This window comes from Mus caroli, chromosome 16, assembly GCF_900094665.2.
Source record: "Mus caroli chromosome 16, CAROLI_EIJ_v1.1, whole genome shotgun sequence".
Taxonomy (NCBI): Eukaryota; Metazoa; Chordata; class Mammalia; order Rodentia; family Muridae; genus Mus; species Mus caroli.
In genome coordinates this window covers 39783644-39802972 of record NC_034585.1, presented here as the reverse complement: position 1 = coordinate 39802972, position 19329 = coordinate 39783644, and the positions used below count along the sequence as shown (strand labels likewise).

The following is a 19329-nucleotide window of genomic DNA, read 5'->3' as shown; positions in this document are numbered from 1 at the left end:
CTGATTCCAGAGGAAGAGCTTTGTAGCTGACTGTAGGGTTTTTCTCAACATACCAGAAAAAAAATAGTTTTTAAACTTTTGTTCATATGTTTCATGGCCAACTGACAGAACAAAACTATTGAGTGTAGGTAGTGAAGATATCTATATCTTCATATTGGTGGGTATACTGAGAATGATAGAGTATAATTTTTTCTTAAAAGGAACGAATTATCTGGATTATTCAACATTTGCAAAGCAAACCACCAAATGGGCAGGATGCAATGAAGAATGGGCTATTAAAACCCAGTTTCAGAAAGCTTTTATGTAAAACAAAACTTGAATCCATTTTGTCTGATTATATAAAATTATTTGGCTTTGTTTTAAGAGAAAACACACACAAACTTGGGATCAGTTCACCCACTTTAATTCAGCTTATGGTGCTGCTTTGGTGACTGCTTTGCTAGGAAGACTTCTTACAGAACAAATACATCTGTTCACCAATATGAAGATCTATCTGCTCAGAGCTCAAACCCCAAGGATTAAAGGGCGGCAAGAAGCCTGATACTGAGAGTACCACTCATGTGAGACGCTTTGACTCTGCTATAACCTCCTTGAAGTGGCACCATTAGAATCTGAATTGGGATGAACAGAGTATTTAAGATCTATTTGCTGTAGCAGGATAAAAACGGAAGCTGTAGGAATGGGTCAAATAGCTTTTTCCTAAGTTGGGCACAAAGTATTTTTCTTTCACCAACTCCTCCCATTCTCAGTATTACTTATTTCAATTTCCTTCTTAAGCACATCGATTTCTTTTCCTTGTAGCAATGAAATGAGGGAATAAAGATCATTGCTGATATAAGAAACCACAAAATGGTACAAGGATTTTACTTCTTTTTATCCTATTTGAAACCCAGGCGATAAGAATATATGACCAAGAACATAGGGACAATGAATAAACATATAAAGAACAGGGGTGTATTTACTGAATTAAGAGGAGTTTAATGTGTCCGGTATTTTAAAAAGAAAACAAATCACCAAGAACTAGTGTAAAGCAACCCTCCCAACAGCATTTGCCTAACTTCTATTTAGACAACAACAAAAAAGGATGTCTAGGTAAGGTGTTTGTATTTTAAATGACAGTCATACAGTTTTCACATGTGCATATGAGAACCAAAACAGTTACATAACCTGAAGAAGCATTCTGCTAATTATTTTTACTAATGGCTAAGTTGGCATACCCATACGAATAGAAAACACTCCTATAATCTTTGTCAGTTACATCTACTGGAACGATCAAACTATGAAATGAATTCACAACAACAAATCACAGTTAGATTGTAAATCCATATGATATTTTAAAAGGAAAACTAAAAACAGAAACCCATGGTAATTTAATAAAAAGAGAAAAACTAAAGGCTCCTAACTGTTAACATTTATATAACAAATTTTATGGTTTCAAGATAGGCTCACATTGAGTTTCTTTAAGGGCAAAATAACACTATGTAATTTGTAATTATTCCCATTTGTATGGTTTTCAATTTATTGGGCATCATTTTATTCTTCTAACTGCAAACTCTACTATACATGAATATATTTTTAATATAACTGCTTATATTAGTAGTTTAATATGAGAACTTTTCAAATAAATTCTTGATACTTAACTGCTTAATGTGAAATATGAGCATTAAATTCATCTTATCTGAAGACACATATGTCTTCAATAGCAAAGCTACTTCTTATAGCAGCAAGGCAAACCGTATATGATAATCATGACCCTTTCAATCAGCTGTGATGGAAAGCACTCAGAATCCATGAAAACTGTGCGTGGGCCATCTGCCAGCTATAGGAACTGATCAATTTACTGTCCATGCTCCTTTCTTCTCCATATTCTTATGTAGAAAAGTTGCTAAATGCGTCTGGGTTAAAGTAGTTATGTAAGAGCTGCATTGCTTAACAGAACTACAAAACACTGCCTGCCTAGAGTTTCAGTTGAGTGTCAAAAGATTCCAGAAAGGCAAATGTTCCATGTCCTCAAGCTGATGACTCTCAAGTGAACTGTAGAATAACCGAAAAGCTTGATCCTGGAGTAGAAGAGATGTTATGGAGCCAAAATCAAGCATAATTTTCCCTCAGTTGAGTGCAGAAGCAGCAGAGTATTTGTCAATGTGTCCATTACCACAGGAGGAACAGAGTCACAGAACAAGTCCCACTTGTATGTCCTTGAAGGCTGCTTTGAACAAGTGCTGTGGTAGATACCACATGTTCAACAGTAATACAGGTAGGTGGCACTATTCCTTCTTAGAGCCTCAGAAACTTGCCTCTACTGCTTCTGAAACAGCTTGAAATTATTCTTGGCACATTAAATATAATAGGTTTCGATACTGATATGTGATTATAGGACATTTGTGTAACAGGACAAGAAGTCAGACATTTTCTAGAATGTATAGAATATGCATGTAGCCTTTAGACTTTGGGTCACAAATGAAAAGTACCTGGCTAAGTTAAGGGATTACATAATAGCAACCAAAATGTCTTATATAATGAAAAAAATATTTAAAAGGCCTTGGCCTCTAAGCAAAGAACAGATTGCGTCGTTAAAACGTGGTGCTGGCACATGAAAACACAGGCAGACAGAAGGACTAGGTTAGGACCTCTGGAAGTGCATGCCATCAAGGGTCAACCAAAACTAAGTATAGACAAAAAGGCATATGGAAACCTGCTACTTTGTAAGCTACTTCAAGATTATTTTTTAATGGAGAGATAAAAGCACTTGCAAGTCTACCTTGCACAGTTGACAGTGTGTAGTGCCACTACAGTAGGACAGTCTGTTTCTTTATGATACCAAATTTCTAAAATTTGTATTTTATAGAGCCAAATAACTGAAAATAGTCAGATTTTTCTCTTTGGTACAGCTCAGGTCCTCACTAGTTAAGAAAGTTAGGATGGGCTTCTTTAGTAAATGTAAATAAAGCACATTTTCTACTAAAAATCATAATTTGTGTATTTTTAAGTAGGTCCAAGGTGGGGCAGCTCGAATGCCCATTATCAACAGCTACTCTCAAGAGCCATGCTTACAAATGAAGAAGGCTGGAACCAGCAGCATTCAAAGAATGTCAACAGCAGACCTCCCTTTGCCAGAAAAGATCACAGTGAGCACAGGGGCCAGATGCTGCTTCCACATACCTTGCCAGACCTCTGAGCAACACGTTGCTCAGGGCCTAAATTTGGCTTCCTATGTGAGAGCATAACCAGCCACACCTCGGGATTGGGCAAGTCTGTGGACACATCCACCAATAATTTCTATATTTATAGAAAGCCAGAACATGTGTAGATAATCACACAATTGGTTATTTATATAGTGCCAGATTTTATGAATACAGGAATTTGTTAATTAGCACAAGGACTAATCATTAAAATTCAAAAATAGATAAATAAACAGGAATGCCATTTATTTGTTAACATTTCAGGGAGAAAGTATGCAGCTGCTTTCCTTTTGATGAATATAGGCTTCTGCAGGGAAAAAAAAAAACCATGAAGGAAAAGGATCTGCAATTTTTGAAACCCTACTGAGTAAGATCCAGGAAATCATACATAGTCTTTCTATTAAAAATGATCATACTGATTCGTCCTTCAGTTAAAAAAAATTTAGAAAGTTTAAGCTGGCATGTGCTTAGCATTTGAAGCATACTGTTTGGCATTCCACTGTTTGGGTGCTTTTCAAAGAGCCAAAGCTGATTTTCATCGGATAGGAGTTAAAAAGCACACACACGTCACTCAATACCAAATTGTTTTAGCTACAGGGCATGGCAAAGCATGAAATAACTGCTTTAGAGCACTTCCTCATGTGGGTGTGTTAGATAACTGTCTGCTCTAACATTAAAATGAAACACACTATGACCTGACCAGGGCTTCGGGACTTAAACAGGAAGATGAGCCCCCCATAACCAGCAAGACTGGTTAATGAATTTTTCTGGCACTCTATAGCCCTCCTGTGACGCAAGCCTTTCAGCCGTCCAAATCCCTAGGCAGCAGAGGGCACTGGCTTTAAGTTTACATATGCACATTTTACAGTGTCCTGCAGCATTTAGATTGTGACAGTTCCTCCCAGAAAAGGGCAAGATTATTTTTCATCCTAAAAATATTTTCGATTTACTGAAGGCCAACCAAGAATTATAATGCAAAAGAAAACACATTCTAAAAATTAAAACCACCACAGAAATGACTAAAATTTTCCTTCCTTTTATCCTTTCTGGGAGGTAAAAAAATTTCCATTCTCTTTTGGAGTTACAGCATTTGGTGTTTACTTGTGGTTAATGTAAAAACACAATGTGAAATATTTAAAATTCTATCAGCAATGCATCTATGATTTTTGGATCCATATAAACATGAATTATATACATAAATTCACACTATTTCCACAAAATACATATGCACAAAAGATGATTGATCAAACAGTCTGTGAATGATTTCTTTTATCTAAAAGAGCATCTTAGATAATTCTTCAAGAGATCATACCAAAAATAACAGGTGTATGACACAGACACACTTCTGACCTATTAGTTCTGAAACAACTTTTTGGATCACAGTCTGAAATGGGAAAAATTCTGTTCACAACACCAACTATGCACAGTGTTAATACACGTTTCCTAAAGCCACCTTCAAACTTTCCATGGACCTTTGATTAAAAAAAACAAAAAACAAAAAAAAAAAAAAAACCAATCTCTGAAAGGGCCTGACTGAATGTACTTCAGGTCTGTATGCTCTTGGACAGGGCTGAAATGACAGTGGAGGAAAAAAAAAAAAAAAAAACTAAATTAAAAGTCTAAGTCTATTTTTTTTTTTTTTAAGAAACGGTAAAGAAGACTTTTAGTAGCAAAAGTTCACCACCCTCCCATAATAATGGATTCTGAATAAACGCTTTACTAGGCTTGAACCTTGAGAGTGTGTTGTGGAGTCTGCTCTCGTGTCCCAGGTGGGTTAAGAATATTGCTTTCTGGACTTCTTTGTGTTGTCAGAGAGGCCTAATGGAATTAACAGGGGAAAGTCTGCTACTTATAGTAAATAAATAATGTATTACAAAAAGGTGATTGTTATTATCAAACATCTCCACAGATCAGCATTCATTTCCTATCACTGCTCGTGTATATTCTGAAAACATTTATGTGCCTCTCTGTCTGACTTAATTTTTATCAGATGAATAAAAGTTCTACTTTTGCACAAACCTAAATAAAGTCCATCTAAAAGTATATTTCACATCCACCTTATTTAACTACTCCTTGAAATTTTGAAAAAGCACTATTCTAGAAAATTCCTCAACAATGCAAGCTGGTTTCAAGCATAGCTTTTTTCCCACCATGAAAAGAAAAAAGAAATAAAAAAAACCCTCAAATACATATTTGCAATAACAAATACATTATTTATGGACTCAAATATGTTAAGGGAATACTTACAGTTGTTGCACAAAATGGCCTGATACACTCCATAGCTTCCACTTTGTTAAAAAAAAAAATGTAAAAAGGCCAGCCTCCACTCCTCCCTCCCTAAGCATAAACAAGCAGTAACATACTAAAAGGAAACTATCCCAGGATAAAAACTTCTTGTTAAGAAAGTTTGTACTCTTACTAACCACAGTAATGCCCATATAAATGCAACAATCTATCTATAAAATAAAAACTTAGAAAATAGCCACAAGTTCTTTGAAACTATAACCCCCTGATGCACTATTTCTACATGTGTAGTAGCAAAAAAAATAGTTCCTTGATCCTTGCCCACCCTGAGAGGCTACCCTTCACCTTATGTCCAATGTCATCAAATAAACATGCTAGCATAAAGTATGCAACCTGCTTAAAGGATCTATACTGTAAATATGGACTTTAAACTTCAATGTAAAACAAAGAACAAGAGTCTCATTTTGGTAGTACCCACACTGGCACTGCAGCTAAAACTCACTGGCAAATAACTAACAAAATCCAGTTAGCAATAAATAAGGACAACATGATATATAGACAGACAGATGGAATTGCATAAACAGACGAGAAAAGCAAAGAGACAAACATACGGAGGAGTTTGTTTTAAAAGAGTGAAAGATTCTGATTTACTCATTACTTTAGTAAGAAAAATAGGTTTGTTTGTAATTATTTTTAAACTAATAAAACTGAATCACAAGGTCACACCCTTAAATAATTAAGAAAATTAGTAGAGGGTAGGCCTCCTATAGATGTTCCAAAATTCAAGCTAGCATTAGCTCTGTCAAATTTAAATACAGAAATTAAAATTCAGGAAAGAAAGCCTAAAAGCACTGTGGAGTAAATAAGATGATAAATGCAGGGGGACTGAGGAGGCAGGGTTGTTTTTATGAAAGTTGTCTGCCCCTACCTTCTTCCCCAGCGCTGAGTTTCTCTTCTCATAATCGGTGTCTCCCTGGAAGTACAGTGTGAGTGGTAATGACTGCCTGCCTCCCTAATGAGTCCATTTTCCTGCTCTTGATGTTGTGTATATACACACACTGCAACCTACCTTACAAACCACAGAGACGGGAAGAGAGAGAGAGAGAGAGCGAGCAAGAGAGAGGGAGGGGAAGGGGGGCAGAGAGAGAGAGAAAGACAGAGACAGAGCAAGCAAGGCAGTGAGAGAGAAAGAGAAGGAGAGAGAGAAAGAGAAACAGAAACAGAGAGAGAGAAAGGCACAGACAAAGCCCTTCCAGACAGCAGACAGCCCTCCTTCCCCTAGCCAGGAACATGCAACTCGTCTAATGCAGCAACAGGTTCAGTATTGCCAGACTAACAGGGGAAAAGGTATATTCTCTATAGCATTACTGCTTGCAAAGAAACAGTTTAAGAGCAGCTGGCTCCACCTTCTTTATTTATGCTCCATTATGAGGAATGTATTGTTTCAGCTCTGGCACACAGTACGTGTGTAATTATCATAAATACATTTTTGCATATTAGCAGGAAATAAGGAATTACATAGCTTATTTGTGCAATCTTTCAAATTTATTTTTTGAATGTGAGAAAAATGTCAACAAATCTGCTCTGACAAAAGCTTAGTAATGATTTTAAAGTCAGAGCTGTCTTAAAGGAGACTGTAAGAAACAGACTCCATACAATAGGAAAACTGATCTCAGACAAAACTGGTAACTGCAAAGAACGAATCATTGTTCAGTAAATAAACCAAGACCATAAACAAAACTATAAGACAAAAACAGAATGAAGTTTAATTAACTTGCTAATAGGCTAGTACCCTAGAAGAAAGCAGACTGGTTTCTTGTTTGAAGCATCCAGCTACACAAACACCACAATGCAAGGCAGTCTGTATTAACAGGTGCAATGCATTTAATACATAGTATACCAGAGAAATAAACCTATTAGGAGTTACCATTCAAGCAAGACAAAGTTCTATACAATATGGATCTGAAACTACAGTAAATAATCTTTCATCTTTTATTAGAAGTAAAAACTAAAACTGGTGCTTTTAAATAAACGTTCCTTGAAAGAAAAAAATGAAATTCTTTATACTACACCTTTAACCAAATTTTCACATGCACTAGCTCCAGGAAAACAGTGCTAGTTATATTGCTGGTCCCACCACATGCTCCTCATAGCCTTTGCTAACTCCCAGGTGCCTTTTCTAAAGTGGAGAGATATCTTCAGCTTTGGGATGATGAACATCAGAAAATAGAACTGGTTGGAAGTCCCTTGTTTTTTTTTTCAAAACAACTCCTGATAAGCCAAACTATATGTATGTATATATATATATATATATATATATATATGTACGTATGTATTGTATCTGTGTAGATACCCATCTTCCTTAATGTTGTTTATACAGTTTGACTATATAAAGTGTATGCATTTAAAAATATTAAAAGAGTAGATTTTTCCAAAGGAATTCACACACATAAAATGAAAGGTAAGAGGGTGCACTTGACTTACTCCAATGCTATATTTTGATACTAATGACCTTAAATATATTATCTGCAAAACTATCTTTTTATATGGCTTAACTTACTACAAAAGTCAAAATGTATTCCTTTACATAACCAAAGTAATTTCACCATGCTGGGTGGAGGCATATATAGATCAGTTGGCAGAGTGCTTGCCTAGCATGCACGAAGGCCTGGATTCAGTCCCCAGCGTTTCCTAAAACGGGACACAGTGTCTTAGCCTTAAAACCCCACGTTTAGAGGAAGTGGAGGCAGATGGAGAAGAAGTTATGGTCATCCTTAGCAACATACTAAGTTCGAGGTCAGCCTACAGCATACATCTTCTTGCCCCTGGCTGCTCTGATAATTCCATGTTTATCGTAAAGCTATAATATAATCAAGACAGTGTGGATCTTGAAAAAGTAAATAAATAAATGAAATCTCAATGGTGTAAAAGAGTAGAGGAGCTGGAAACAGATCCACATAAACCTAGTCAACTAATCACTAACAAACTAAGAGGGCAACACAATGGAACAAAGGCAGACTTCCCACCACAAAGCACAAGAACAACACAACATGAAAAAGTCCTGGACAACAACCCAAAATGCTGGGAATTATGGGTAAAAGCACCTATATAATGCAACACTCTAGGACTCCAAAACTTCAGAAATAAATCCTTAAGGAAAACACTAGCAATGTGATCCAGGAAAGAACAAATTCGTAGACTGAACATTAAAATCACCATTTTTTCTTTGTATGTGAAGAATACTGAAAAAAAAAATAATGGTAAGACAAGCCATAGAAAACTAGGAAATATTTACAGCAGACAGATCTAATAATATATACTTATCTAAGATATGAAATTATATCTTCAACTCAAACAAGCAACAGAATTTAAAAGGTGGGCAAAGAGCTTAACAGTCACCTCATTGAAAAGGAAAACCAAAGGCAAATAAGCAAATAGAAGCATGCATGTCATATGTCTTCAAGCAGTGCAAAGCAAAACAATAAGATATCACTTCATACTCATTAGAGCAGCCAAAACCCAAGGCCCTGACGATACCAAATGCTTGCTAGCGGGAATGTGGAGCAGCCGGAATGCTCCCTCACTGATGGCAACAATAGAAAACAATACAACTACCTCACAGTTTCATGCAAACCTATTTTCTAAAACATCCTCAACAGAACGTTCTACGGGAGCTATAGTCGTAACTCCCCAAACTTTCAGTTAATCAAAAGGTTCTTTATTAGATAAATGGACAGTCTGTGGTATAGCAAGACAACAGAATGTTTTCCAGTACTAAAAATAAAGAAGCCATGAAAAGCTATGGAGGAAATTTTTACATGATTCCACTATATGACATCCTAGAAAACACGATTGCAAATGAGAATCCAGGGTCATGGTAACAATGAGATGAATAAATGAAGAACAAAGGATGATTCAGGGCTTAAAATCACCCTCAGTTGACCGGTGTGTTGGCGCACACCTTTAATCCCAGCACTCGGGAGGCAGAGGCAGGCGAGGCAGAGGCAGGCAGATTTCTGAGTTCAAGTCCAGCATGGTCTACACAGTGAGCTCCACGACAGCCAGAGCTATACAGAGAAACTCTATCTCGAAAAACCAAAAAAAAATAATAAAAATAAAATAAAAAAGTTCCCCTCCGTGTGAACTGGACGGTACTGGATAGATGTGATAGTACTTTTCTCTACAAGCCTAGGAGTCCTTTAAAAAGAAGAAAACCTCTTAGGGCTAGAGAGATGGCGCAGGCAGCAGTTAAGAATGTGTACTGCTCTTGCAGGGAACCAGAGTTCTGGCCTCTGCACCCAGCACCTGTAGCAGAGAGCTCACAACTGCTTGTTAACTCCAGCTCTAGAGAGCCTGTGCCTCTGACCTTTCCACAGCCACCACGGCTCACATGCACATTCTCTACACATACATACGCACAATTAGAAATAAACACAAAGGCGATCACTAATCAAATCTAAAACGTGTTGCTTCTGGAGCAGGCACAGTGATTCAGTGTACAAAGGCACTTTCTAGTGCCAACTGAAATCTGAATTCAATTATCAGAACCCATAGTAGGAGAGAATCAATTCCCAAAGGATGTCCTTTGATTTCCAAACTTGCACCACCATAACACAATAACAACATACACAGCCATACATACACACACACACACACAATAATAACAACTAAAATAAAAATATTGTTTTCTGTACCCAGAATTGCGGCTAATTTTTGCACATCCTGAAAAGTCATGTAACTATCCACAGTTTAGGTTTTTTCATATAATAAAAATTAAATTTAAAGAAAATAATTGGATTTAAACTAACAATTATTGTGACAGCCGGTGCTTAATTGTTCACTATGTATAAGAACTATTCTAAGTCATTTTCATTTATTAACTCATTAAATCTTAATAATGACCCTATGAGGTAAGAACTGTTTTTAGGCTATATTTTCAAGATAAAGAAACAAGATTAAGTAATTGTCTGAGATCACATAATTTAGCAGTAATGGGATTTGAATCTAACCTGTCTGGTTTAGATCTCATGGTTTAATTCTTATACTTCAATGCTTCCAAATATCTTATGATTGCTAAAACCTCACCCAGACATAATATTCTGTGCTGTTAGGTTAAATTCAATATATCATGCCTTGCATATTAATACAGCACCATTAAAATTTCAACATCCAGACTTCTCAGTACATGTGGTTTATGGGTATAGCAAGTCTAAAATACCTTCTGTCAGGTATTCTTGAATATTGTGTAATGATGGATCCATGGTAAAGTGCTTGCAGACATGTGAGAACCTGAGCTCAGATCCTCAGAACTCAAGGCAATTTTGGAATCCCCGTGTTCTAAGGTGAGATGTAGGGATAGGAGAATCCCTAGAAGCTCACAAGCCAGCTAGGCTCCTATACACAGCAACACACATTGAGACATTGCCTCAGAAAGATGAAAGACTGGAAGATGAAGTCCAAGACCCAAGATTATCCTCTGGGTGGCATACAAATCATGTGTGTGTGTGTGTGTGTGTGTGTGTGTGTGTGTGTGTGTGTATACATATCATACACAAAGAAAGATTTTTTAAATTGTATAGTTTAAATATCATACACTTACAATAATAATACAACCAAGTATTTAAAGAATTAAATGAATATATAAAATACAATAGAGCATCTCCAACTTTCTGTAGTGTGAGAAGGGAATAGAAATGCAAGAGTCAATTGTAAGAATTGTAAGAACAATAAATAGATAAATGTATGTAGTTTTTTTTAAAAATCTGTTTCAACTGTGAATTATTTGGATATAGTCAAAATCTTCATAGTTTTGACTTACTCTTAAATAAAGGATTTATCCTTGCACTGATCATTATGCATTAACTAAACAAGCTGTCTCTTTACTATACACTGGAGATGAAACAATTTTAAAACATGATACACAGTTCCTGCCCTTGAAGACTTCACAGAACAGAAGGGGATGGGCAGGCAAACAGTCCAGTGAATAAAATCAAATAACACTGGCTAAACTGGTATTTTATAATAGCCCCTTAAGCCCCTCAATTAGCTAAACACAAGTCTATAAATGTCTAAATTTAAAATATGAAAGTATGTGTGCATACACTTGTGGGGAAGGGGTAGGTTCTGAGATTAGAATTTGAGTTTGTTTTCATACAATGACCTCTATACATACACTGCATATAGCTTATTTCCCAAAATATCTAGTGAATTCTTTAAGTACGTTATACACATACATAAATGAATGTGAAAGTTAGTGGTAAATACTGTCCTATTATATTAAATTCCATTTTTTTCAATTACATGCATCTTGGTCAGTGTTATCTTAATAATGACTTCAAAGACTGCGCGGATTTTTTAACGCTTTAAAAGCATAGGAAGCTTAGGCATTCACCAATATCCCAACTCATAGTCTCCCTGAGCTCGGCATCATTAATGTTTTAACACTATTCCCAAGATTCCCAAAGACGCCTCTACTGTGAAGAGGAAGAGAAAATTAGAGCCATGTTGCAGCCACGGAAAGTTTCCGAAGCCTGAGGAAAAGGGTAGAAAAGCCATGTTTAGGATCAGTAAGACAAAATGGTTAATTGCTACACTAAATAGAAGACTTTGTCATTGAAGCCGCCATCATCAAGCTAATTCTATGTCTTTTAATTAGATAATAATTCTTAATTTTGGTCATCTGACAAAAATTGTATCCCATTACTCCCCAAAAAATGAAAAGAGATTGCAGATAAATCAGAGTTTTCTAATCCTGCCAAACAGTACAGTCCTTATATGGAAAAGGAAATATTTAATTTCAATTATAATCAACAAATATTTAAGTCTATAACTAACGGCACCGAGTATAATGTGTGTAGCTGGGATTGCCTCTGTTATGGCTAGTTGGAGCACTGAAGAGGTTTTATGCCCCTCTCCTCCATTAGACTGAGACCTGTACACAACAGATCATTCCTTCACTTCTATGGCCTGGCAGCTGTAGTTCAGCTAAGACGTTGTTGAAAGAATACTCAGTTTTCTTGAATGAGAACGTGTGTACATGAAGGCTTAAACAAAACAATGGCACACAGGATTCACAAACAGTAGTTAAGTAAAGACTTGACCAAATCTGAGTTCTAAGGATGATGTAAACAACTTGTAAGTAACAGTTTAAAATTTACTAATTCACACATAGTTTATTCTTATTTTAAGATCTTTTAGACAGACAATAAATGCTGAATAAAAAAGATATTCTCCTCTCATAGATTTTAAACATTTGCTTACAATTGTGTGTGTGTGTCTGTCACACACACACACACACACATGCCTCAGTATGTTCATGGGAAGGTCAAAGGACAACTTGAGGGAGTAGGTTCTCTTCCAGCATGAGCACTCAGTTACTGAACACAGTTTGTCATTGGAAGCAAGGGCCCTCACCTACACACCCATCTCACGGACCCCTGGAAGACTGGAAATCACATCCCCAGTAAGACTCAGCCCGCATTCACATGTGCTTTAGCTAATATTACTTGACTTTATATATGAAAATATCCAAGTAAAATCTGAAGTTGTTTTTATATAGGAATGAAACTATCTTACCTCAGGAAAACACCTTAAAAGCTAGAAGATTGGGGTACACCATGTATAACCTTCTTGTGGGATTAAACTGTACTAAGTAAGAAAGAAGCAACACCCTGAAGGTAGGAAACATGAAGAGGAGAATGAAGAGTGGAGAAAGCAATGAGACCTTCCCACTTTAAAGGTGAATTTTTCTTTCTCAAGTGAAACCTAATCTAGATTCTAAGAGTATTTTTGCAATGCAAATGTCTTTCTTCTCTGCAAACTTCTGGCAAAGTCTGGTTGGTGTCTACAATCTTACATAGTTGTATAATGAAGTCCAAAAGAATCAACAGAGAAGTCAATTCCCACACTCACGCACATACTAAATGCTTTACAGGATGGATGCTTCCCCCTCAAGACATCCAGGAGTAATTAGTGGAGTGAACAATGGCTAGGAAATAGTAAATCTTGAGTAAAAGAAATCAAAAGTACCTTTAATGTAGAATGACTCATGTATGGAAATGAGTCAATCTCCCTTTTGCAATGCAAGACAAAGCAGACCATGGAGGACAATAACTACAAAGATCAATGCTAAACTACAGCATTATAAGTTTACTTTAAATGATATGACTATCATCATAAAATGAAGGGAATAAAGAACTTCCATTACAAAAAACAATGGAAATGCTGACCTAATGTAATGAAAAAAACATACTAAGTTCATTTGCAGTAATATCTACCGGAGTCTAGAAAATTCTTTTAGACATAAGAACTGAATGAATTCTTCTTGCCTCCTGCTTGGTCCACCCTAAATAACAATCTAGGACAAAGCCAGCAGCTAGCCAATCTTTAAAGTTTTAACACATATAATTGATTCATACATACAGCATATATTAAATATACCAGAAAAGTACAGCAGTACACTTACTAGGAAAAATGAAACCCACATAAAGACATGAAAGGCATCTTAACTCGAGAGTTTCTGATATACATTTCTAGAATAAATGTTATCACTGCTATATGCTTTAGACCTATAATTAGTGTTATATGCACTACCTCATTTAGTCTCTCCAAGAGCGAAAGTCATATCGGTCCCCATCTTATAGGTAAGAAAATGAAGTTTCAAAGGAAGAAAAAGAAGAGAGGGAGGAGGGAGGAGGAAGGATTAATCTGTATAAAAAGGGCTTGAAAATCATTCCAAAATTTTTCTCATACAGCAACTACAAAGATTACAAAGACATTTTTAGAAAAAGAATAGTCACAGTAGGGAAAGGATTTGAAAGCATGTATGTTCCCGAGATGGTTTCAATACTTGTCTTATATGTGCGGAAGGAGGAGCCTTACTAAGTTTTTTTAAAGCGAAATTTACAGAAAGCATGATGAAAGGTCATATATTTACAATAACTCCCAAGGGCTGGAGTGGTCGAGAGCACTGCATATTCTTCCAGAAGGCCCAGCCAGATCTAACCCTAGCACCCACGTCTATCATCTGAAACTCTGATTCCAGGCTGATGACCTTTTCTGGTCTACAAGAGCACCAGGCACACATGTGGTTTGCAGACAAGTAGAAGCAAAACATCCCACACATAAAATAAGAAACTCTTAAAAATAAATACATAAACTTCCAAAGACTGAGAGTGTAGCTTAGTGGTACAAGGACAGAGAGAGGTGGGTGGGAAGAAGACAGAAAGACACACACTTTCAAAACAAACACCAGGCCAAGCAGTGGTGGCATGCACCTTTAATCCCAGCACTTGGGAGGCAGAGGCAGGTGGATTTCTGAGTTCGAGGCCAGCTTGTTCTACAGAGTGAGTTCCAGGACATCCAGGGCTACACAGAGAAACTCTGTCTTGAAAAACCAAAACAAACAAACAAACACCATGCACGAGTTTTCAGAATTGGAAACACAGTAAAAACCTGACTAGAGATTATGAAACCAGTTATTAATAGAGTCAGCATGATAGTAACCTGCCAAGTCCTCTGGAGCAACAGGCCATTGTCATGATCCAAATGAGTAAAATAGTATTTATTGTTGTTGATGATGATGTTTGTATGAAATTACACTAAGTTAAAATTTAATTATGATGGGTATCCCAAAAATCATCATTTTCTTAGTTTTATATACCTTGTCAATTAATTTCTCAGTTAAGAGTATTCTGTACAAAACAAATTCTGTGCCTTACTAAATATCCATAAATTTGGACTTATCATTAATTTAAATAAGATGGAAGATTTTATTTTGAACTAATGACATTTTATCATTAGTTGGACTTTCCACATTGTAAAGAGTACCCCCACCTCTTAAACTTGAGCCAAATAACACTAAGCAAGTGTCTAGGCACTGTGACAGCAGTGTTAGCAGCCAATAATAAAGGAAAAGAACATTGCTGGGGATGAAATCTGAAATCATTATGACATCATGAAAGAGGAAGGAGATCATTATGAAGTTAATTTATAAGCTGGATGATCTGGGACTCTAGAATATGCCTCTTACAATGTCATATGTAAAGGTATAAAACAGTGATAAGCAGTTAACCAGGTTCCCATCTAAATGAAACTCACATGACTTTTGCCTAACACACTCAAAATTCCCATTCAAGTATCCCTCCACCAATAAATGCCATTGTCTCAGTATTTCACTCACCAACTGATTTGTGCGTTGGCAGTTTTAACAGGTGCTTACAATAAGATAGTAGTCATTATAAAACATCTGACATTATTTAACCATTACCTAATTAAGTCTGTTTTTTCCATTTGCTGTATTTTAGCTATTGCTACTATTACCTTTTAAAATGTATTGTTTGTGTGTGTACATGCATGCACATGCATTGCTCATAGACCACAGAATACATGTAGAAATAAAAAGACAACTTGAGAGAATCAATTTTTTTTCTACCATATTGGCCAGAGAATGAACTCAGATGGTCAGACTCAGCAGCAAGCAATTTACCTACTAAGTAATCTTGCCAATTTTAAAGTTATCGGAATAAATATATCAAAATAATTAATCAATTTTTAGCAGTTTGAGTGACAGTCAAAATGTTTATAGCCGATAAGTCATGAGCAATATGTACAGCTGGCGAGTCAACCCTGTAAGAAATGTTACTGTGACTAAGACCAATGAAACTGTTGCTGGCTGTAAGTAAATAAGGGATGTAACACCATTATGTTGTTCTTGATCAACTCTACCTTTCAGTAACAAACCAAAATCCATTTTTAAAAACAAAGTGACAAAAACTGGATCACCATGTAATTTCAGCAGTGAGTTACCTCTCCTATACTCTAGAGCAATCAATTCTCCAATTTTCAAAACCTATCTGTAAAATTATTTTTAAACGTTCAGTTAAAATCTACAGTTAGATTCTTTCATACTTTGTTAAATATTTTCTACTAGTTTTAAAGGTAAGTTTTAGCTCTGAGACGTCTTAAACAGAACAGTGTGAATGCTATTGACTTAAATTTATTAGCTAAAACGATTTGCTTACTAATGGATGGGTCTGGTTTCCCTTTATGACCTTGAAAACTACATTTCCCAAAGTGCTTTGCAAGAACGAGCCCTGCTGGCATACTATTAAAGAGAAATTATTTTTTCTTATTTGCTTTTTTGGCACTGGTAGTCTCAACAATGGTACTTGATCTGCCTCTACAACACGGACCTCTTAGGAGGTAGCTTTCGGGGCTGCTAGTGATGGCAATAGGAGTAGCACTGTAGAGCAGCAACACCCACACAGGACTGCAAAGTCCAGCCCACTTGGCACATAACAGAACTCTAGGTTTCTGGGCTCTTCAGACTCACTAGGGGTACAGCTGCTGCTCAAAAGCAGAACTGGTAAACTCTGGGTGGTTACATCCTTGTCTTGTTTTAGCTGAAGACATTCTTGCTAAGTAAAATCACCACCTTTTTGGTGAATTTCCTTGATTTTGTTGTTTGTTTGCTTGCTTGCTTGCTTGCTTGTTTATTTTTCCGTTGAACCTAAAGCTCATTGGCTCTGTCTGGCTTGCTGTCCTCAAGGTTGACAGATCCACCTGTCCGCTCCCCAGTGGTCCTGCTCAGCTTTTGGACATGAGCGCTGAGGATCCAAACTCAGGTCAGCAGCCCTACAGCACTCTACTCAGCCATCTATCTACTCATCTCGCCAACAGACTAGCAACTGAACTCAATACTCCACAGTCCCTCCATCCTGAATGATTTAAATTGGTCTAGTGGCATTGCTTAATAGAAGCCCACACCCCAGTATATTCAGTTAATGATACATTTTACAAGCATATACTACTATATTCTATACATCATAACCTAGCAATAGGTAGTACTAAGCTTTTAAATGAAAAGAAATGAATAACATTTCAGATTTTTAAATTTATCAATTACAATATTGAAAACATTTTCCTTCACTAAAGCCAGTAAAAGCAGAAATTAAAAGATTAAATAAATGGGGTCACCTGTTGCATGTTGGCTTAGTTCTACATATTGTGAAATAGTAATTAGAAAGTATGGTGTCATATGAAATTAGCTGAAATCATTAACATGGGAGAGGTTGCAGAGAAGGCCTCACAAAGCAGCAGACCAAATGGAGCAAGAGTGGCTTCAGCTGTGCTTACTGATTCACACAGCTCAGTTACCAAGCACAGCCACCAAGTGGATGAGAGACCTTGTTGAAATCAGCTGGTAAAGTTCTATCTTTCTTGATGTCATACTGTGACAGGTACTTCATACTATGAGACATAGTTCAGAAAGATTTTAAACAAAAATTTAAAATGTATTAAAGACTACATTTAGAAGACAATAAAGCTAGTTATAAATTTATGCCCCAAATTTACAAAACTATGTGGATGCATTTTGTACAGTTTTTTCAAAGCACAGAAACTAGTTTTACAAGCATGGTAGTTTTGTCAACAAAATCTCATCATAATGAAAGTAATTATTATCATTTAATATGAAATTAATCTCTATACCATGGCTCTTTCAAATATCAATTACTTTCTTGCTCATCACTAGTGCTAATTCTTTTAAAAATAGATCAAGTATATGTCTTCCTAAAATGGATGACAGAAAGGTCAGTCCAGACATTACAAACAGTACAGTCATCACAAAACGTGGGTCATACTGTGAAAGAAAAATGCACAACAGTCAAAACTTTAATAGGTTCTCCATTTTTTGCCTCTGGATAACTGGTGCATCTGAAACTGGGCAAATGAAACTCATGAGCAGTCTCCATCTCCCTGCAAGATTTCACAGTGGCTCTACTAAAGTATTACTTTATTTCCACTGTTCTTGATGTATTTTCTTCTATATGTAAAGCTTTAATTACAAGAACAAATTAACTATATTAATGTCATCCTATAACAGTTAAACTTTTAACTTCAGTATCTTTGAAAAAATAGCTTGTTTACAAATAAATGAATTCGGATGTCATGCTGAAACCTAACCCCAAAACACTTTTTATACTCATCAAACAAACCTCTCTATTAATTATATGAATATACTCATGAATTTTCAATAATGCATTGTTTTACTGAGAATACTTTTATGCTTAGCAGTTACCTACAGCAGTTAGGACTGGAGTCACTCATAAAATGCAGTTCTTATTCTTACTAAGACTTAGACCAACAAATACCATCAGCTCAAGTGTTACAAACACTAGTACTTTCATTTAACTCTATAGTAAGCCTTCCACACCATATAATTTGTATAAATTCCTCAATAACATTAAGAAACATTTTCTATGCATCTTCTAAACAGCATCTGCTAACAAAATGTGATGCAATTTGTCATGCTGATTTCTACGTATTATTTCAGTCACAGTTGCCCTTAAACATACTAGTTCAAAAGTTTCACTATTAAATTTTAAAGGTCTGATGCACACACAAGTTGAACAGCTGTGGTGGCCTGCAATACACCTGCACAAGATCAAGACAGTTAAAGTTTCAGCAAAGATTGGGGAGGGTCTCCTCAGACCTCACCCCACCTGAGAAGTTATTGGCAGTTGGCACCTCCCAAGGAAGAGTTAAACAAGTTCTTTGTAGGTGTGCCCACTAGTAGGTTAACCTTGGCACAGTGGACTATCCTACATTCATATACGTATGTCAGTGTTAATGGGACTGAGACAGCTACTAATAACCTGGCCAATAAAATAGAAACATGAGGGAGGCAGAGGCAGATGGATTTCTAAGTTCAAGGCCAGCCTAGTCTACAGAGTGAGTTCCAGGACAGCCAGCGATACACAGAAAAACCCTGTCTCGAAAAACCAAAAAAAAAAAAAAAAAAAAAAAAAAGAAACATGAACTTGGGAGGGAGGTGGGTTGGTGATTTTGAAAGGAAGTGGAGGTTGGTATCTGGGGTGAGAAAAATCAAATAAAACCTACATCC

At 36.3% G+C, this 19329-nt stretch overlaps 1 protein-coding gene across 9 annotated transcripts in view; it reads right to left on the bottom strand.

The window, feature by feature from the left end:
* Zbtb20 (zinc finger and BTB domain containing 20) overlaps nucleotides 1-19329 on the bottom strand; it is a 751404-nt gene that overhangs the window by 710115 nt on the left and 21960 nt on the right. For 8 of the 9 annotated variants that reach the window (XM_029470521.1, XM_029470520.1, XM_029470536.1 and 5 more), the window contains exon 1: nucleotides 6355-6564. The exons of the other annotated variant lie outside the window; for it this stretch is intronic. The gene's annotated coding sequence lies outside the window, so the exon portion shown is untranslated. Of the gene's footprint in view, nucleotides 1-6354; nucleotides 6565-19329 lie in introns of those variants that run through there. 9 annotated transcript variants of the gene reach the window in all.